Genomic DNA, 23190 nt, shown 5'->3' on the forward strand with positions numbered 1-23190 from the left:
AAATGAAAGGTATCAATTAGTACTTTTCGAAACTGGTTCAATATTTGATATTGGGTGAAACGTAGGGGAGTGAGGGCTCAAAATATGACCCCCAAAAAGTGTAACAGGTCTCGTTCTCAGAACCTATCCAACCGAAAAATCTGAAAAAAATCACAGTGGTGCATCTCTACGAGATTTAGGCCTCAAAATATATCCGGTTCCGATATCTGCACAAATAAAGTTAATAATAGTATATTTCCACATTTTAGAAATTTACTCGGCACCCCCCTTATGTTCATCCCAGAAGTACAAAATTTGGCATGCATATAATAAAGAACATAGTGCACAGTTTGGTCAAGTTTGAAGAAAATCCAGCTATTATTGACAAAGTTATAGGGGGTAAAACTTTACCAGTTTTTGTGAATTTCGCGCACTCTTCATGCATGGCTGCATGACGTCATCATCACATATCAATTCGTCAATACCACAACCAAATGAGTTCTTATGAATGGGGTCCCAAAGATGTATTTTGTTTTAGTTTTTTAGTCATTTGTATATGAATATCAACTGTGTATATAGGTATATAGTATATGCGTGCTAATGAACTTTGTGGGTAGTGCCTATTCAGATAGATATAAGAAGTAAATCGGAAATATGGGTACGATCAATTTATATACGTGCATATATGTGTACGGTATTCGGAAATAGGCAGTTTGTTTGTTTAGGGTGAGCGTAATATCTATGGCTGTAATGTGTACGTATGTCTCGTAGTTTGGAAAAATATGAAGGAATATGTTGGGATAGAAAAATGTGCGTTGAAATTTCTTACATAAGATGAACACAAAACCTTTATACCCGAAGCGCGAGCTTCCGGTATTCCGACTTGTTTAACTTCGAGCGACGTTTAGCTCATCATGTTTTACCCCCTTCATGTAGCTTTATTATTAGGTTACGTATTTCAAGTGTTGTTTGTTTCGACACCGATAGCGATTGATTCCATATTCTTTTCCTTTCGAGTTACTGTTGAATAAAGCTTTTAAATTTCAATTCATGTAAACTTGCGAATTTCTGCCGAGTTGTCTGTTTGTCCGATTATGCGTTTGACCCCACTGTATCTATGCATCGTCATGCGGTAATAGGCAATATTTGTTTATTTAGGTTTAACACAGTATTTATGTTTTTTATATGTATGTACATACAGGGTGGTCCAATAGTATTTTCACACTTTTGAAAAAGTTGCGTTGTTTGCACGTGAACTGCCGAAAAATGCCCTTCTAACACCATAACATTTATGAAAACGGTAAAAATGAAACATGGCGGAGTTAATCTATGCCGGTACTATGTTTTGGATGCGATACAACCAACGTGTACACAGACACAGACGAAACGAGCGAAGTAAGCGCATGAAAGTGCGAGTAAGGAACAGGGTATAGCGGCTGTCGGTGAACGAGTTCAAAAGAGAATACGGTAAACCACCTCCACACTGTGTTAGAAGAGTACCCAGAATCGTTTCTAGTGACTGAATGTCAACTGTCCGTAAGTCGCCCTCAGGGGTCGTCAGCGGCCTTTAACGGGTCGCTTACGATACGGGGTGTGAAGTCCCCGAGGTGCCCGCGTAAGTAGTTCTGCTCCCCCCTCTCGGTGAAGGGCGAAGCGCGAATGACCGGAACACGTCGGGACACACTGGGAGTCCCAGGAGCCGTTGACAGCTCTCTGTCGACGTCATTGGGGTGATGTGTATCTAGCTCTGCCAAGTTGGTAGTTGTGACGTATATCAGGAGTCAGCCCCTTCGGAACCCTTGTCAGGTAGTGTGTATTGAACCGGGGTTAGTAGACCCCGAGCGAGCGCTGATCCGCCCGTGAATTCCGGGATCAGCTAAGCGTATGTAAGGCCTCAGGCAACTAGGGTAGGGGCTGTGTCCCCGAGGGTACACCCGTTCCCGACTATTGCCCCCCCCCCCCCTTGCACACGATGCGCTGGTGAATTTTCCATGGAGAATAAATCTAAACCAACAAAAAAATCGATGAAATAGCAGGGAAGGAGGAAGAGCTGAGGACGATTGGACGCAGCACAAAAATGCGTCGTTCACCGCAGCGATCAGCAAAAGAGGGCTGAAATGCCCGATGTGACACCGGGACATCCAAGTGGCGCAACTGAGACGGAGGCGGCAACTGCATTATCCTGTAGTGCTACTGCTCCGAAAAAAGCCCAGTCAGAATTGCTAGTCCTGAGTAGATGGATTCATACACGAACCGAGTGAAAGTGTAGTTGACCGTCCTAGCAAAGCCGAAGGAGAAAGACTCATCAGGAACTGCGCGACAGGTGGTGAAGCGTAACCGAAGGAACGTCAGCAAAGGCGTCAAAAACGGGTTACTGGAACTGGAGGAACTACTGGACCGCATCTCCTTCTACAGGCAACCGTGGAGATCAGCGGAAGAAGATTGGAAATCAGAAAGGACCGAACTCCCAGCTAAGAGCCCTGCTAGCACCAAACGGACCGCAGATAGCCCACTTCAAAGCGAACTGGGGAAAAAGCGGAAAGAGGACGACATGCCTAAAGGAGACTTTATCAAAGTAGTTTCCAGGGCCCAAAAAAGAAAACGAACTGACTACGTCGCAGAGACCCGTCTGCCCAAAAGACAAGGAGACTACAAACCAAAAGCCAGTAGCAGAAAAAAAGAGGAAACGAAGAAGGACTAAACCGTCGGCTCTGCTCATTAAGCCGACGGAAGGCAAGACATTTGCGAAAGTCCTAAGTGAAATCCGTTACAGGATGAAACCTGAAAACAACGGAGCAGAGGTGTCTTCCATACGGAAAACGAAGGGTGGCGGAATCTTCGTCGAACTGGGCTAGAAGACGACTAGCAAGAGTACGTTCTGCAAAGCGGTCAAGAGATTATTGTGGGAGAAGGCTTCTGTTTCTAGTCTAGAGCCTATGTGCTCTCTAGAAATCTGAGATATTGACTGCCTCACAGAAAATTTCGAAGTGGAGGAGGGCCATAAAGCGTGAATGTCCAGAGGTAACCAATGCTCAGATAGGTATCACCTCTGTAAATGCTCGAGGCCAAAACTCGCCGTGGTGGAAGTTCCCGACCAATATACGGAATTGGATGGGTAGTATGCAGGATACAAATTTGGATAACTCCCACCCCACCAAACTATGTGCAAACGTCAACAGCTTGAAAGGGACCGGATAGAGGGACAGCATGCCGGAAATGTCCACCCCACCAAACTATGTGCAAACGTCAACAGCTTGAAAGGGACCGGATAGGGGGACAGCATGCCGGAAATGTGGCCAGGTAGGACACTAAGCGAAGACCTGCAATGAAAGCGACTTACGGGAGGACTGTCATAAGCTCCGCCGTTTGGCACAACGTTTATACGCCAACGAGGAGGCATGTGCCATAAAGGCACAGTATAGACCAGCAAAAAGAAGACTTCGCAGCGCGATAAATAAAAGCAAAGTTCGCGGCTGGCGGAACCTGGTCAACGAGGTGAATGAAGACCTGTGCGGACTTGGTTATAAGCTTGCCACCCGGAAAATCGGGGCTCGAAGGAAGGCCTGTATACTAAATACCGGCCAGATGGACCGCATTGTGGTGGCATTATTTCCCAGACATCCTGTACGGGTGGATGTCAGTAGCGCGGAAAACGTCGAAGATTGCCCCCTAATCACAATGAGAGAGCTCGATGAAGCGATTCTCACTATGAAAAACAAGAAGTTTACAAACTGGTGTTTCGCCAACGGCCAGATTTGCTACTTGAGGCGTTCAACGCTTGCTTGAAGGAGGGCATTTTTCCTTGTCGTTGAAAGGTGGCCAGATTCGCGCTGATCAGCAAGAGAAAAGGAGGCCCTGAGCTGCCGTCTGCATATCGACCGTTTTGTATGCTTGACATAGCCGGAAAATTGCTCGAAAAGCTCATCAAGAGTAGACTCGCTGAAGCGATCCGATCTGCCGGGAAACTTATCACCAAGGCAGTTCGGATTCAGACCAGGGAGATATACAGTGGATGCTGTTACGGAGGCTGCCGCTGATCCCGACGGGTAGTGCTCGTCATAACGCTTGATGTCTGAAATACCTTCAATTTCGTAAGATGGACAGATAGGCTAGGCTCATTAGAAAACTCATTTCAAGTGTCAAGTTATCTCTTGCGGATTATCTGAAAGACCGCTTCCTACTCTGTGAGACGCTAGAGGGCCAGAAAAGGATGGAAATCACGTCGGAAATAGTATAGAGATCCATCCTAGGGTCGGACCTGTCTAACGCTTCCAACGATAGTCTGCTGAAGTTCGATATGCCCAAAAAGTTGCGCCTGATCGATTATGCAGACGGCGTTGCGGCACTTGTTGCCGGACGCACTATTGAGCAGGTACAAAGCAGACTCGGCCGCGGACAGGTCTGCAGCTGGAGTCTCGGTCTTGAGTCAGCTAATGGCGGATGTTGGGGCACTATATCTACTAGGAGACGTCTCCTTATGCGAGCAACGCAGTCGGTTCTGCTCTATGACGCGGAGGTATGGGCTGAAGCCCTTGACAAGGCGGTGCATCGTAAGTGCCTTGCTCAAGTGCAGAGATACGCACTGTCTCAAAACCAGCGGCGTCGGTGTTCACGGGAGTGATCCCCGTTGCCCTCCTTGCCACTGAGAGTAAAGCTATTCACCGCCGTTAGGGCGGGAGGTGGTTGCCCGTAAAGAACGTCAACGCACTCTTATCGAGTGGCAACTTTCTTGGCAAAATGAGCCAAAAGGCAGATGGACTACGTGGTTTGGCAAGGGGTTCCCTGAATTAACAATTCCCTTCCTCCTCCCCCTCTCGTTGGTGAAAGGGATTCCATGACTTGAAGGGTCTCAAAGCTGGGAGAGCGAGAGGGCTAGCACAAAGCAATACCTCAAACGGTTCCAGGCTAGTTCTCTGATGACAGGGATGTGTTTAGTTTGTTGTCCGACAGCATACTGTTGCGGGAGTCCAACACTCTACGCGTAAACGCATTCACCTACCCTACTCCCAAAAAACCGGCTCGACATGGTATTTGAAGTGTTCCCAGACATCTTTTCTAGCGACTGAATATCAACTGTACCTAAGTCGCGAAAAAAATGTGAAGGTTTCACTACTGTACTCTTATAAACACCGCCCACAGCTACCTGAACATGCCGCAAAATTACTTTCTCCCAGCAATTCAATTCATTTCAATTTTAATGACCTGTACTTCCAGTGAGAGTGCGCCACCAGATTATGCAGTCATGTTCCGTGGCTACCTAGATGATATATTTCAGGGACGTGTTATCAGTCGGCGTGGGGCCATTGATTGGCATCCCCATTCCCCCGGCTTGACCCCAACGGATTTTTAATTCTGGAGTATCATGAAGGGTAAGGTAATCGGTCGTAGACCACGCAATCTGCAAGAGTTAAAGGCGTACATTTATCACGTTTTTTAAGACAACGAAAATGATGGCACTGTGTGAAAACACGTTCTGGAGGAGTGCATTCAGCGCCTTGACGACTGCATCAACTGCGACGGCGGACGATAGACCTTTGGCAACATTTTGTACTCGTTTTTCCTCAATATATCGGCATTTCGGTCGTTTTCCGCGTTTTCTTTGCTGTGAAGGAAAGTTTGGCAAAATATGAAGGAATATTCTCTATTCTTATCTACGTACGAATGGAAAATCATGTATAACATATTGAGTTTTTTACATAAAATGGACACAAAATCTTTATACCTGAAGCGCACGATTTCCGGTATCTCGATTTGTTTTGTTATGTTCACAGTTATTTCTTTGGCTTACTCAATAAATCTTACAGTGGAGAACTATGTAATTGAAATTGTTAGTGCACGAGAATCCATCTACTCTTAACGGGAAAGGTACAGCTTTTAATATGAGTATTTGCTCTACTCAATACTTCCACCAAACCCTCCAAAGGCACCTTTGTCATACCAGAGACGCAAACCCAACTGCATAGTGAAAGCCATGCGAGTCCGCAGAGATGGGCATCTCGCCAGTCCCAATACTTCCCCACGCGATAGCAGAGGGGGCTCCACAGTGCCCCCTCGACCAAGTCGGCTGGAAGTTGACAATCCGCGCGTTGGCGCTGAGCTTCTGGCTCCATTCATTTCTATCAGGGAATCAGTTTCACTTCGAACGAGTTGGCAGGTTGGGGCTTGCGAGGTTCGTGTGTGTCGCGAGCATCTTTTCCGTTGATTTGTTCCGCGCCCAGCGTACGTGCGTGTCGTTCCCGCAATCGTTGAACTTCGAAATTGCGCATCCGCGGTCGACCGACCGCGAAATTGCCACCTGTTGCCCGCTGAGTCGGAAGTGAGTTTGCAGTGCATCCCGACGAGCGTGTGAAAGTGCCGCTTCGCCTGCAACGGAAGGAAACGGTGCCAGTGCAGTGTTTTGTTTTGATCGTGGTTTGCGCGGGAAGTGTCCTGAGAGTCGCGACAAGGACTGTGCCGGGGACTTGGATTGTGGCAGTTCCCTTGAATTGATTTTGGATTTCTCCCTTCGTTGCTTACGCTTTCTTTCAAGGTGAGTGGAGCGTGAAGGAGCGAAGTGGACCCGCAAGATGCGGTCCAGCGTGCTCTCAGTGGACACTGTGGGCAGCCTCTCGGCGGCACACATTTGCGTGCAAACAGGTTGTGCTGCGCCACTGTGGCGTGGCGATGTTTGAATTTGCTCGTTCCGGAGACGGGTTTTGTTTTGGTTTTCACGCTTCTGGATGCCGCGTTCCCATTTTAACCCTTGATATTCCCCAGTTGTAAGCCGTCCTGGTGGTAATTTTCTACTTTTTAGTGGAGTTCATTTTGTCCCAATACGGTTTCCACGGTTCTGCGATTTCATAATGACATCTCGCTTAGTTATTAAAAGCTGAAATTTTGGATTGGAGTATTCTTCCCAAAAAGCGAACAAAACAGACCAGAGTGTGTTCGTTATTTCTAAGTTCTCACGTAACAAAGTGTAAATAATTTCTGGGGGAAGGATATCAGTTTCGTTTCAAAAACGAGTTTTCGAGATTATAAAATAACAGCGTTCTGTCGCTGGGCCATTTGATATTTTCTAGCAAGTCTGAGATGCCATTACGTGTTTCGTCTGACAATATTTACTTGCATTTCTCACCACTTTTCGGCTAGAGTACTTGAAGGAATATTTTCCCGGTTTTAATTATTCATATGATTGGCTCTCAAAATTTCATTCCGTCATTTTACGATTGTTTTCTCGCTGACTTTCTCTCAAGCCGAATACGATTCCTATACCGCATCCTTCATAGTTGGTTTAACACTTCCCCACCAACGTAACGGTTGTTTTAGCAAAGTATTACGGTCAGAGGCGTGGCGTAGGTTGAGAATGAAGGGAATAATAGCCATAACATATATATAAATAAATATTTACATATACATATGTACATATATTTACACATCAATAAAATAAACAAAATAGTTTCAGTATGGTAACTGCTTTGTACTAGAATTATTCAAAAGACAATAACAGCATGCAAGCCATACATGAAATACGTACCTATACTATGTAACAATGCTCTATAACTGATGATCTGCAATGAGTATCAATCAAATCTTTGATTCTCGAGATGTTATCCAATTTAGATAAAGCCGAAACCGATCTCAAATGCTTAAATGTTTTTCACGTGCCTTTCAACAATTTCATGAAAACTATTTAAATCGCTAAATTTTCATGTTCGCCACACTTTATTTTCGGAAGAAAATATCGGACTTGGCAAAAGAATTTGTTCTTAACGTCACCCGAGGTATATGGCATCTTCCTAGCATTACTCCAGAAAGGCCTAGAAGTCATCTTAGAGTCTGGTGATAAGGGGCAGCATAGCCTTTGATATATACCAAGGGCAACAGTGGTCTTTATTCCGCAAGTGGCTAAAAAGGGTATTTCTCACCCTGAATTTTTGAGACCAATTTGTTTTACATCGTTCGTACTCAAAACGGTGGAGAAGGTCATAGACAACTATATTAGAACTAACATTCTAAGGCGAAATCCAAGAGTGTCAACACGCTTACCGGGCAGTTCGATTAACCGAATCTGCCCTGCATCAGCTAACGGATGTATTACGGGATTTCATAGAAACAAAGGATAGAGCTCCGTGTGTGTTTTGGACATCGAACAAGCATTCGACAATGCATCGCACACAGAGATACAAGATGCCCTAATATGCAGGGAGTGGGAAACACCCTTGCTTTCTGGATGGGCAGAATGTTAGAGAGTAGATAAATAGAAGCACCGACAAGTGCAGATTCTATTGTCATGAATAATACTCAAAGTTGTTCACAGGGCGGGGTACTATCACCGCTTATGTGGAAAGTGGTAGTGGATGAACTCTTAGAAAAATTAACAAATAATGGAATACAAGTCCACGTTTACACTGATGATATAGTTTTAATCAGTAGAGGCAAATATAAGGATACTCTATCTGATAGAATCCAAGCTCGGCTAAGAGTTACCCTTACCATAGTACCATTCACTAGGGAGCGAAAGCTTGATCACCTGAGACCCATTCAGTTACATGGCATAGAAGTGAAACGAAAAACAGATTAAATATTTGGAAATCACACTAGACCAAAAATTACTCTGGAAGACGTATATTGGAAATACATGTCGGAAAGCTAGGAGGGGTTTGATAACTTGCAGGTCCATAGCAATGAAAAATGGGGTAGCACCCTGAAGATAACATACTACTTTGCATATCACTGCAATAGTAAGGCTTATTTGCTTATGCAATTTGGGCAGAAAGAACTCACCGCAACACAAACTCCAAAGATTGGCTTGCCTATGTAATGAGATCCTTCTGGGTTTAAGCACTCTCCATTTGCACATAGAGATGCAGGACAGGGGTGATCTTCAGAATGGCAAAGAGTATCAGTGAGGCATTGAGCCGCCTAAACGGAAGAAAAATTGATATTCCTTCTAGGCGGTACTCCGAATCACTAATTCCAAAGGCTATTCTGATCGACAGCTGAGACACAGGTCCAACCAGGTGAACTCTATACTGGTATGTATTGCCTTGAGAAACTGAACACGCTCGGCAATCACAATAAGGCTCCTTCTGTTGAATCGAAGACGGGTTCGTGGCTATGGCATTAAAGAAAGGAAAAGTAATGGCTGAGGGAACTATACTGAGCGAAGTTACCAGAAATTGAGCACTCCAGGGTGCTTATTGGGGAAAGCGACAAGCGCACAAGGGAATGCTTAAACTTCAAGAATAACCTGCAAATTATACAGGGAATACTTATTGGTCGCTGCCGACTCAACTATTACCTGGAAAAGGTTGGGATATCTACGGACACTGTCTGCAGGTTCTATGCGGAGTGTCTCCATACACGTTTTGGGATAGTGTCCGACACTTCTGCAAAGCAGGTCGGGGCACCTTGGGAGAATACTTAATTCCAAGATGCCAATTTGAAGTACTTAGAATTATATAAATATATTAAAATTCCTGACGGTTATAGGCTTGCTTGACATACAATTGTTAATAACTACACTGTAACCATTAAAAGGGCACAATAGTTCTTTTAGGACGCAGTGCAACTTCCCCTAACAGACTAATAATAACAACGTCGCCATCTGTGAATCACAACAACATTGTACAATTTGCGAGAAAAAGCGCGAATGATCGATTTCTTTCCGTTTTAATATTTAATGCCACTGGACGTGAGCCAAAAGAAGAAAGGCCCTGATTGGTAAACCACAACTTTTAAGAAAGTTTCAATCTGGAATAAACCCTGGCATAACAAATTCCAAAAATTAACTTTTTAGAGCTCAGGCTTTACCAATGACCAATGGGTTAATCTTCTGATATCGTATTGAATTCATGAAAGCAAGATATGTAATTCTTTACCCTTAAACTGAAGGAATTTACATCCTTATTGTAAATTTGGGTGGTCTGATAAATTCAACCACATTTGAAAAATAGTGTTATAAGGGGGATTTAATTATTCTTTGTGCGCAGATAGACTTTCACCTGTAATTCTCAAGTGGCCTATTCTGGATCTCTTTTTAAACTGATTAGACCAAAATTGATAGACCAGTAGCTTACTACAAACTACAATTTTATTTTATTATGTATATATATATTTCGGGAGCAACTCCCTTCATCAGTACAAAGCTACTTGGGTAGAATTGGGTAAAATTGTAGTTTGAAGTAAGCTACTGGTCTATCAATTTTAGACTTAACTACAAACAGAAGGCAATATCTAACATGATTAGACCACTTGCGTTAAATTTAGCAGAGATCGCTTTTATACTGGCGAATTTCTTGATTGTCGTTCCATAAATTGTTTTATTAACGGCTTTCCTATTCTTGGTTGCTCGGGCTCTATTACAAATTGTTGCATACTGCCGGTTTCAATAAATAATATTTTCACGTACCGGATACACGGATAATTAAGTCACTTCATATTAGCCCTTCCATTTCAAGGGTTAAAAATGTTCTTCCAGTTCTTTCACACGTTTCGAAGAAAGACTCAAAAGACACGCTTGCAATGATTTAAGGATACAAACAAATACAACAAATGCAAACATAATTCCCCGAGTTATTAACTTAAATGCATATTCAGGCAGTACCATAAAGCCACCATGTTTTCAAGAAACGTTTTAAAATCTGCGCATATACATGTGATTTTGAAAATTCTTACAATTTCAATATTTTATCTAACAATGGTTACACTACTAGGAAACAAATAATTTTCCTCAAACTAATTTTGAAATGTTTAATTGCTCATTCCATGAGTATGCAAAGCTAATAGTCGCAAATAATTTAAAATTTTAAAATGGTTTATCGTAGGTATTCTGCACTATGAATATGTTATGTATGTAGATGTTTTGAAATACCCTTTTCGGTTTTTGTACTCTTATTTCTCTCACATATACAGTCTAAATAAAGTAATAAAATGAAATATGTCTGTACAAACCTAACAGCGGACAAATATATTGAAATCCTGCAAATTGTGTTCGCTATTTCGAGCGACTTGTTCTCTACTTAGAGTACTTAAGATGAGAAAACTGTTGTTCGCTATTTAGGGTTCATTATTTCGAGAGCGCCTGCTTTAATAGTCAATGAATCTAAGACAAAATTTATGGCAATTTAATAATCGTAATGAGGAGGCGAATATTTCTGCAAAATTTCTTTCATTTCTAACGTCTTTACCTTTCAGTGTGGATTATGGGCGGCGCGGATTATCGGAGTCTGCCATGGTGACCGACGTACAAGGTCTTTCCAGATCATCTCAGCTTATTTTTATTTTTTCATTATTCCACAGGATATTTCCTCATTATTTTGAGTTCAAGGGGAGAAAGTGGAAAGTCGTACAGCAGCCACTCGAAAACTAGAATTGGCAGAAATTAGAAAAGCTTGGAAATTACAGCCATTTATTTAGATGTACTCCTCAGAAATTAGAATAAGTGTTTCTAATTAGAAAAAGTGTTTCTAATTTCCAAGCTTCGAAATTTGTTTCCTGTTTACAAGGTATTTTCTTATGTTTTATTTGCCATTATTATGGGTAAAGCAGGTGAATGTGCTTACGCTTCGAGGTTAGACTCTTGCAATGGTAAGCCGTTGGACTACCAATTTGCGTGGAACCGTTTGCCATCTCGTTCTCCCGCCTTAGGGAGCCTGTAAGTCATAGAATTAGAGAAAGGAGAAGAGGGAGTGAATTGCTAGTTGAAAGTACCTCCAGTTATTCGGCCCCTTCACCGGACGAGCTGAATTTTCATCGCGAAACCGAGCATAATGCGCAAAACAACTCCATCTGTTATCGCATCAACATCTCGCTGATAAATGTTATGCGAGAAAAGCTCTCCTGTATCTACGTAAAAATGCTGACGAATCTCATCCCCGACAAGAAACTGGGTAAGGAAATAATAAAGACTACCATACTTCGATTCAGAAACGGATCTTAATTGCAGATGAACCACGTGGTCCCACTGTCTCTTGACAGTTATTCACGAACAACCTTCCTTGCGCTTGTAGATGATTTTACGTTCCAGCCCAGACCTCGTGTCATAGAGCAGAGTGAATTGCGCTGTGTTCATGAAAAGACGTCTCCTGTTAGAGGCAGGGCTCCAGTATTTGCCATCAGCCAACTTAAAGTCAAAACTCCAGCTTGAGCTTTGTCTGCTGCTGCTTTGATTTGCTCGAAAAAGCTCATCTTCGAGCCGAGTGTCGATTCAAGATACTCAACTTATGGCATTTCTGATATCAGGAGTTACAAGGACGGCGACTCGTCTGGGTCAACAAATGTGTGCCTCAACGTAATCAACTTCATCCATGACCTTCATGATGGAATAAATCTTGGACCTCCTTGCTCTAAGACGAAACTGTTTTGGAGATAAATTTCCGGCAGCAGGGAACACGTCTTGACGCCTTCTTATTTTCCGCAGAAGAAACTGCTAATGTCAGCTATTTCATAGTGAAGAGTCGCCGTGTAAGTGTTGCTTAAGAATACACACAAGGCTAATAAAATTGATAGAAAATTGTGGGATAGCAACCTGCAAATTACTGCTACGGAAACGTCACCAACGTGTCGGAAAATGGCTGACCTCACGGCAACTACCTTTGGCTATAGAAAACGGACGATGCGCGCACGCTTCTCGATAACGGAAGCGAGGGTCCTCAGCATGATCACTTTCTCCAGCTTGCAACATTCTGGACGTAAGCGGAGTAAGATGTTAGGACTCTGGAGAGTATTCCTCTACATCTTGCAGCAATGCCCTTTAGTACTCTGAAAAGCGAAGTGGTGGCAGATGTCATTGGTGGCACATTGTTCTAGCACAGAGCCTGCCATGAGGTCAGCTGGGTTTAAACTGACTGACGCCGTACGAGCAATCAAATCAACCACTTCGCGACTAGTAGTATTATAGATTTAGGAGTTATCTGTTGGATGTGGATAACAGGAGAGCGCTGGCATCGACTTCGAAAAGGATCACCACTTCTCGCAGGGTTGAAGAGGTGCGACCCCCTAATTTTAACATCGACCGCTTATATAACTCAGCTGTCGCTCGACAATGAGGGGAACTATGTTGCTGATCGAACGGCAGATATACTGAGTAACCCACCTGGTAATATCGATGAGTATTGGCCCGCTGTTAAAGGTGCTCTTTTTCTCGCGTGCTACACAGGTCGTCACCCACGTCCCGAAGGTCGGTCATAATATCTGCCTGAATGGAATCGTGGAAGCGTATCGATGAACGGAAGGGGTTAAAGGCTCTATTGACCGCTGTAAGCGATGGCGGGCGTGACGCGCTCAAACTCCTATAGCGAGCGAAATTCCGAAAAGTTCAGCGCATTGTATGCCGAGACAAGAGAGAATTTGCTATTGAGCTGGTGAGGGAAACGAAGCTCTTGCAGAATGATTTCAGGAATGTATACGCATGACGAAAGAGCTTGCAAGTGGCCGCAAATATTTCGATGGTTCTGTCAAGGACGTCAACGCTCGACTTCTCATCTACGATGACGAACAACTGAAGAGTATTACATCCGGTGAAGTTCATCCTCTTGTGGATAAAATGGCTAATCATCGTAACATGCGGACACGGACTGTTCCTCCAAGCAGAAATGAAATCATTTCGGCCATCATTGCACTCAAACGAAGCAAAGTCGCTGGACTTGACAGTCTCCCCACAGAGTTATTTATCGCTGCACCTGAAGTTACCGCTGATCTGCTGCTTCCATTCGTACAGAAATCTTGGTAATCCGAGACATTTTTAACATGCCACGTGCTGCACCGAGACAAAATCTCGGTGTATTTTGAGGTCCAAAGCGGTGTCCGTGAGGGTTACATTCTGTCATCGGTATTATTTCTTCTTGTTACCGGTGACATTCTTCATTACCAGGTCTTAACAGATGTCGTGTCATACAGTTCGGTTCAGTTCTTAAGGAGGTTTCTTCTTCTTGTGATTCCTAATATCTTAGGTATTGGGCCGATTTTAGTTTTGTTCTTACCTCTCCATTCTAACACCACCTTCCATCTAGTCACTGTTATATGGTTTCCTAGTGAGATTTTCACGATATTGGTGATTAGTTTTCCTCATCTACCGTTTAATGAAGAAAGCATTGTTTCAAGCCACCGACGAATTCGTTGGATATATAGTATAGGCCCTGAATCTATGTATATTCAACATTAAGCCGCGAATTTATGACGGGAATTCTTGTTGTGACCATAATAACAATCTGTGTCCAAATGGTTTTTAACAGGTTGATAGCTATAGCAAAAACTACAATTGTTATGCAGATTATTTCCTATCTGCTACAATAGAGATTCAGCATTGTAGTTATTCGGGAACTCGGGAACTGATTATGAGGTATAATTTCAGCAGCACTTCAATTAGAGCATTTAATTGCCTCTAATTATGAAAGACCTCGAGTTGAGCAGCGATGGGTTAAACTTGGGAGCTGGCAAAATTTAAATAGGATTATATATAGATATATATACATACTTTTACCAACTTGTCCACAAATCCCAGTTAGTTCCCGTAATGTATTCGAGTCTGGTTCGTAAAGATATTCCCCTCCAGGCAAAAGTGAAGCCCTGATGTAGGTTTAGGTCGGATGATTTCCAACGAAACCAGTTTTTAGTTGCTGCAAATTGATAGCAATAACGGCTAAATGCCCACTGTGGACCCTCGTAAACTCCGTCAGCATCATTCATGTGTTTGACCTCATAGACTCTAGCATACGTAAATCGAGTTTAGTCGGCCAACAACAGTGGCACTCACCTCTGAAAAGGCAATGTCGAGTACTTTTCTGCAATTAGAACCCATTAAACGGAATTAAAGTGACGAACCTCTGAAGCTTCAACCAGGCGTGGGATTTGAGACCTCGACATATTGTGTTTGTCAATGGCTCCGGCATTTAATTCAGTCGCAGCGCAATTAGAAGATAGCGCAAATGTAGATACATGTACATTTCTATGTATGCTAGCGAACCTAGAACTAGACATTCCAATCTAAACGATCTTACAGTATGGTTATTTGCATTACGGATTACGGCTGGATCATGCTGAGGTGATGAGCAAGAGACTTGGACGCACTGTGCCAAAGCAATACATGCTGGCACTCAGGGGTCGTCCTTGAAACTAAAGAGCCCCAGATATTCATCAAATTGTTAGAGCATTTGAAAGAAATCCATCTTCCGGAATTGTGCGCAGATGTGGCAGCTGATAACTTGAGCAGAAGAGCAAAACTAGAAAGTCCGCATCAAGAGATTAAGTGAGCCTTCAACACCGAAGTTTGTGCGATATGAGCGCCATGCCTCAAACGATCTTAAACGCTTTGATGACACTTTTGCTATGAGATTGTCTAGTTGCCTCTTAGATACTTTCTAATTGCTTCGTTGCCAGCGAGATTATTGAATTTTATTAGTGGCGGGAAATTAAATTGAATGTTAAGTGAGAATAAAATTTTTATGCATATTTTTTTAAGTATAGCATAGCAATTGAAGTATGTTTTCGAATCGAAAGCAACTGAATTTTGCCAATCGCTCCCAGCGCTCTTCGAAAGGAATGATTGGGAACATTATACCTGTATAGCCTGAAACTCCCGGGATTAAAATTGATCCAAACGAATTGAATTAGAAAAATCATCGGATCATAGATTGCAACAACTTAATAAATAAACCTCAATGCACATAAACGAAGCAAGGTAAGACCCGGTCAGAAGCAATGATATTATTCCTTATAATCCTGGGCAGCTTGCCACGCGACTGTCACTGACTTGTAAGGTGACAATATCAATGAGGCTTAAAGATTCAGGTTATGGTGGCTCATGGAATCATAACGGACTGCGGATTATTCAATTAGCAGTGTAGCACGAAATGGTTATTGGAAGTACCTGGTTTGCGTGGAAGGCGGTCCACAAATAAACGTGGGCCCCTTCATACGGACCACTTTCAACTTAAATAAGCACGAGTTGATTGAACGGCACCACCTTTCAGTCTTGACACATGTGAGAACATATAGGGGGACCAATGTAGACTCGGATCACTATCTCGTTGGCATAGTGCTCCGGACTCGAATACCTATAAGAGAGAAATCGATGCATCAATAATCAGAGTCAACAGAGGTCCTGAAGATGGAGCATAAACAAATGATCTTCACAACCATCTGAAGAATGTTATCATTGATATGGCCACAAACATACTTGGTCCCAGTTGTCAGCACGGTGAATCCTTATACATTTCGATGTTCATCATGTCATCAAAGAGAGATATTTGATTTCCGACAAAATGGGCATGTTAGAGCGATGGGTTGAGTATTTTGATGAATTGCTTAACAGCCAGATTATCGGCCAGTTGGAGGTCCCACCAACTGAAGATGACGGACAAATACTGCCACTACGAAGTATAAGAGAAACAGTCCGTGGAATTCATCGGCTTACAAATCATAAACCACCAGTCGATGGAATTACAGCCAAACTGGCTAAATATGGAGGTGACCAATTACACCAAGCGAGGGACAGAAAATCAATGCCTGACGACTGGCAACGAGGCTTTATTTGTCCTATACATAAAAAGGGAGTATCACGCAGTGCATCAATTATATATCACGTTTCTGAGTACCATCTATTAGATATTCTCCGCTATCTTGCTAGGTAGGATAGCCTCATTGGCCCATACCAGGGAGGCTTCGCTTCAGGCAAATCAGCAACAGATCAGATTTTCTCCCTGCGACGAATGATGGAAAAACTGTTGGAATATGACCATCAGTTGCACCATTTTTTCATCGAAATCAAGGCCACCTATGATAGATAGCATAGCCAGGATAAAACTGTACAAGGCCATAAGAGAATTCGGTATCCCGACGAAATTGGTAAAACTGACTAGGCTATCCCTGGCCAATAACAGAGGCCAGATAAAAACAGCAGCATCACTCTCGATACCATTCAACACCAACAATAGTCTAAGGCAAGGAAATGCCTCATCACCTTTTTTAACTTAGCCCTGGAAAAAGTGATTCGTGATGCTAACGTAAATGCGAAAGGCACTATCCTCTTTAGTAAGTCTACCCAATTACTGGTCCATTCTAACGATATAGATATCATGGGAGGAACGACCCGAGACGTACAAACTGCCTCCATCCAGATCGAGCAGGCGGTGTGAAATCTTGGACTGCACAACAATGATGGAAGGAAAAATATATGGTGGCAACACTTGAAACCAAACAACCAATAACCGATCAAATCCCACCAACCAAACGAGAACAATAAAGATAGAAGAGTACAACTTTCAGACCGTGGATGATTTCTCCTATCTAAGTTCCAAGGTTGTCAACCGACAGACCCTATTTCAGCTTAAAAAACTGTTCCGTTCGAAACGTCGCACCATAGGGTCAAAGCTATTACTGAACAAGAACTTTTGGCTGCGTTCGAGAGAAGAATCCTCCTCCCCTTTTTGACATCCTACATGAGGATGGACGATTCCGTAGCCTCTATAACGATGATCGATACCACGACCGTCTAATTGTAGATAAAATCCGGCTCAACAGATTGCGGTGGGCGGCTCACTTGAGAATGATCTACCCCGGAAAGTCTATAAGGGTAATATATATGGTAGAAAAAGAAGACGAGGCAGACTCTACCTTCGATGGCATGGGCTAGGACGTCAGACAGCAGTTAGGGATACCGAATTGGTGGACCTCGGCGCAAAACCGGATTTGTCTGGAGTTTAGGCAGGCCTAAACCGGATACCAGTTGTTGCACCGTTGATGATGATGATTAATAGTATATTAATATATTTTGATAATTTACTTCGAAGATGCCTTAAGTTCATCCTAGATCCGTAAAATGTTGCAGTAAGATAGACTTTAACAGGAAACATCATTCTGGAAAGTTGAAATCCCATTGACAAAGTTGTAGTAGATCAAAGGGGCAACCCCTTTCACGCCAAATTACTACTTCCCCTGAGATAAAATGTCAGTACTACATCAAATTGAATTCCGGTATATTCAAGATATATATACTACGAGTTGCATATACATAAGTGGAGCCAAATTAGAAAGCAAAAATTGCCTGGTCATATTTAATAAAGGAGGTGACAAAAAATTTCGAAAAGCTGTTTTCTTTTCTAACGTAGTCTAGTACCTAACTTAATCTTCTCAACCTAAAAACCACATATTTCTGCTGAAATTGCTTAGCAAATGAAAAGAAAAGGATGAAGTTGTAACATTGTCAACTCTGACCTAGGCTAAGCAATTGTCTCTATTCCACTCGCTTCTTAAAATTAAAACCACAGTTATGCAAATGAATACAATGGCAGTTATGGGTCTCACGTTAGAACTGTAGCAAATTAAAAACGGTCATCATATACGAATTCCTGCCTTGGAGAGTAAGAAATAAACATTCTCGTGATTCATATCGCCACCACGTTGAACTCATTCATCATGTCTTCTCGCTGGTCATTCTGCGTGAATTTCTTCAGACGAAACTGTAGCCGAAATCAAGTTGACCTACTTTAGATACTCACTCGGATCTAATCTTAGTCTGCCAATCTGATAATGGTCTTACCTAAGCCACATGTGAAATGCTAGCGACTCATCCAAAATCTCTTATCTATGATCATGCTGCGAAAATACAATAGGAAGACAATAGTGTCATTTTGGAAACTATTACAGCCAAAGTACACTTACATCCAATTTCAATCAAGTAATTGAACTTGTTGTGATTTTCCATCTTATTTCAAATTATCATAGTCATCATAGTTTTTGAATGGGAGGAAGCGGTAAAATTAGTAACGCGGCTTTGTGTACACCACAAATGAAAAATTGAATAACTGCACAAAACGCTTTAATATAGTCACGCGTGAGTTTTCACGAAGTAGCAGTATTACCACTAGAATGAGTATACTCATATGAATTGCAATCAAAAATTGCAACAGTGCAATGTTCGCAGAAATTTCCCGGAATTACTAACCCCATGAATATTTGTAGATATTGCAGCACGGGCGAAAGGAATTAAGTTAAATTTCCGTTTCTTCTCTTGTGCTTAAGATTGAGTCTATACATATCTTTGGAATAAGCGGTCAGCGGGTATATTTGTGAAGGTTGACCACTTAGTGAGTCGGCGACATAAGCGCAAAGAAAACAAGCAGGTCTAAATGAGACTTGTTGATTGACTACAGAACAGTGGTCCGGAAGCTGGCTTCTAGACGCCTTTAACGAGCTAAATGAACAAGTGGAATTGGACTAGCAATTTTTGCAAATAAGCAAGAATTGGCAGTGAAAAATCAATTCGAATTGATTTGGTCATGGACTTGAGAAGAGAATATTATTCGTGGGTGGAGTTTTGTGTAATACAAAAGTTTAGTTTTGACATTTGTTGGAAAGGCGGGGAGCTCGAGGGGTCGAAAGTGATCATTAATTTAAGGTGCCATTCTCAGAAACTGTCCAACCAAAAAAATCAAGAGGCTGCTACTATATGGTGGATAGGCTCCGAAATACCTTCCATACCGATATCCCTTCAAATAAAGTTAATAATAGTACATTACTATAAGTTTCAGTAATTGGATGCGGAAACCCCCTTAAGTTCATCCTAGCGCTATGAAAGTTAGGCTATAATATAGAGCTTGATCCCGCCAAGTTTAGTGGAAATCGCACTATTACTAAGAAAAGTATAATAGGTCATAGTTGTCACTTCTTTGGAAATTCAAGATTTTGCATGTCAATATCACCCGAAAGTGAATACTCTCACATAATATATACGTATATTACGTGTTACGTACTAATGGGACAAATGGACACTCAAATGTCTCATTTCCCGATTTGTTTACCTAGAAAACAGATAAATTCATCAGAGGAGAGAATATATTGGTCGATAATGGCGTAAATTTCACCAGCTGAGAATACGGCATTAAATTGGTCTGGAGTTTTTAACGAAAGTCGTGAGGGTGGTTTTCGACCTTCTCTGCAGGACATTTATACTATAAAGGAAGATCCGAAAAATTCCAAGTCCGTTTTAGAGAGGAGGAAGGAACAGGCACTACAGCTTGAATGACTGTATAATACCTTAGTGTCTCAAGGAGTAGGTGGGACCAACCCCACTCACACTAATCGTATTTACTATTAAGGAGTTTTTCTAGTGCTTTTTTCTTAATATTTTGATAGATAATACGAATTTTTCATATTTACTTTCGTATCGATTCTGTAGGTATATTTCGAAGCGTGTGTCCTTGCGTCTTTATACAATAGAAATGATAAAGTAATAAAAGCTTTTTCTCAAAACATGTTTTCTGGTACGCGGGGTAGCTCAATCGCATTATTATCTACTGCAAGCACCTAAAATTAGATAAATTTATCAAATTTAGGAGCACTTTTTCAATAAGAAACATGGCAAAAATTGAGTAGGCTAGTTTGAAAAACTTGCCAAACCGCTAAAATTAAAAATTTATGGCCAAATTGTCGATTAGATTTACATCAAAACTTAAGGAATATTTTTATTGAATTGATTACAGATCACATCGAAAATATGGCTACTATTTTGCGCGTTTTTAAGGTTAAGTGTGAAACTAAATTAAATCGATTTAATGTCTCTTTCCGTCTATCTGTCACACCCGATTTACTCGGAAAGGGCTGAACGGATTGTCATGAAATTTGGTGAGAACATGTGATTTGTGTGTCCCTTTATGAGTGAAGAGAGGCGAGGCTTATACGGAGTGGCGCCATTTTGTGTTGAGTTTGAAGGGCTCCCCATACATGCGAAAGAGAGGTGTATTTTTTCACAAAATATGGTCATGTGGGGCATCAAATGAAATGGCTCGATTAGTACTTTTCGAAACTGATCTTTTTTCTAATATTGAGTGAAATATAGGGGAGATAGGGCACAAAATATGCGCTTCAAAAAGTGAAACAGGGCTCGTTCTCAGAACCTATCGAATTGAAAAAAATACAGTGGGGTATCTGTCTGAAATCTGGGCCTCAAAACACATTCCGTTCCGATGTCTGCAAATATAAAGTTTATAATAATATATTACCATGTTTTAGAAATTTACCGAAAACCCCCCTTAAGTTCATCCCAGATATATGAAATTAGGATAGGCGATAATATAGGACATAATTCTGAAAAGTTTGAACTCGATATAACTACAGGGTGCGGCAGCATAACTTCCTTTTTGAAAATGCCCGCCACTCAGTTAGTTGATGTCATAGCGGAGCGCTAGTGGTCTCGTTCAAGAGGCGATACTGTAAAGTTTTGTCCCGACACGGTTCAGTCGCCATCATGCGTTGGAATAGTGAGGAGCGTGCCTTTGCCGTTGAGGTTTACTTTTCAAGCGGATGTTCGGTTATTGCAACACAGCGTGCATTTCGAAATCGCTTTAATTTAGCCCCGTTGGCTCCCGTCCCAGACCGCAAATCAATTGTTACATGGGTCACTACATTCAGACAAACTGCAAGTGCGACAAAAGGAAGAACTGGAGTCCCTTCTGCGCGCAAACACGCATCTGACCTTGGACTATCCGATCGTTCTGTGAGAAGAATTCTTCGTGATGATCTTCATTTTCATACCTATAAGATGGCGATAATGCAGGAACTTTCTGAACGTGACTTCAATTCTCGGATGAACGCGTGTGAGCTTCTGCTTAATGTCGTTCCCGAGGGTGCTATTGTTTTTTTAGCGATGAAGCCCATTTTCATTTGTGTGGGTCGGTTAACAAACAAAACATGCGCTACTGGGTTGACACCAACCCTCGAGAATTGTGATTTTTTTCTATGGGGTTTTTTGAAATCCCGTGTCTATGTGAACCGTCCAAGAAGCCTACAAGATTTGAAGACCAACATCCAAGAAGAAATTGCCAACATAACACCTGCTATGCTAACAAGAGTCATGACAAACGCCAGATATTGGTTTACGCAATGTATGGAGAATGGAGGATGTCACCTAACAGATTTGATCTTCAAAACAATGTAAATAAAAACTTTAGACATGTACTTACATTATAAAGAATAAATAAATATTTTCCGATGCATACAATAGTTTTTATTGAGTTTTGAAAAAAAGAAGTTATGCTACCGCACCCTGTATTATTGAGAAAGTTATAGAAGGTCAAAGTTTCGCATTTCAAGTAAATTTATTGCAGCCTAAGACGTGTATGAGGTCATCATCATATAAAGTGAACTTATATGAAAGGCGGGGTCCATGGGAACGTTTTAGTTTTACTTTTTTGGCTTTTTAAGGTTTTGTCTGCAAAGCAAAGCCTTATTAAATTCGGTTCAATGTCTGCCTGTCACAAGTACTTTTCTCAGAAACGGCTATACAGATTGACATGAAATTTGGTGAAAAGGTGGGAACTGTGAACGCTCAGACATGCAGTGAGTAACATCTTTCTACGTTGAGGGGGGTTTTCATACATGCAAAAGGGGGTGTAAATTTTTTTTCACCAAATATAGTCATGTTGGATATCAAATGAAAGGTCTCGGTTAGTACTGCCGGTCTTAGTTTTGACGTTTATTGGAAAGGCTGAGAATGCGAGAGACCCATTCTCAGGAACTACTCAACCGAAATCTCTGAAAAAAATCAAGAAGCACATTCTATACGGTGTCCAGGCCTCAAAATACTGTCCGTATTGTTACTATATTTTGGGGGAAATTGAGTAGAAGGCCCCCCTTAAGTTTATCCTAGAGTTATAAAACAAACAAAACCTTTCACACCTGAAACGACGAGCTTCCCGTTTCCCGACTTTATTTTAGTCATTTGTTAATAAAGCTTGCAGGCGGCAACCAATATAATAGATATGTGTTCACCTGGTTTTTAATTTACGTACATAACATATACATATATGTATGCTTTTGTGCACGGAGTAAAGTGGAAATGCATGAAGATGCGTTAGACTAATTTATATGCGCACCTATATATTGTGTGTGCACCGTCATTCGGCAATAGACAATGTTTTTTTATGTAGGACGAACACAGTATTTATGTCGTTGATATGTATGTACATATGTGTACCTTGAAGTTTGGCAAAAAATATGACGGCATATTTTGTATGCACGAATAGAGAATCGTGCATAGAGAGTTTCTTACATAAGATGAACACAAAACCTTTATACTCAAAGCGCCCAGGTTTGGGTATCCCGACTTGTTATCTTTTTGCGTTATTTTTTCTTTGTAAGGATGAAATTGTTATTTTTAGGATTTGATAATTACATTACACTTTTAAAATCACATCCTGTTTTACACATTTAACACTAGAATAAATATCTACC

General features: G+C 41.8%; 1 protein-coding gene across 2 annotated transcripts in view; it reads left to right on the forward strand.

The window, feature by feature from the left end:
- The first annotated feature begins 6040 nt into the window (after positions 1–6040).
- The window catches only part of LOC119647934 (tetraspanin-18), a 145051-nt gene continuing 127901 nt past the window's right edge, over positions 6041–23190 (forward strand). The window contains exon 1 of one of the 2 annotated variants that reach the window (XM_038049276.1): positions 6041–6508. The gene's annotated coding sequence lies outside the window, so the exon portion shown is untranslated. The remainder of the gene's footprint in view (positions 6509–23190) is intronic. The other variant, XM_038049274.1, reaches the window with a different exon arrangement.

Source organism: Hermetia illucens, chromosome 2, assembly GCF_905115235.1.
Source record: "Hermetia illucens chromosome 2, iHerIll2.2.curated.20191125, whole genome shotgun sequence".
Classification (NCBI taxonomy): Eukaryota; Metazoa; Arthropoda; class Insecta; order Diptera; family Stratiomyidae; genus Hermetia; species Hermetia illucens.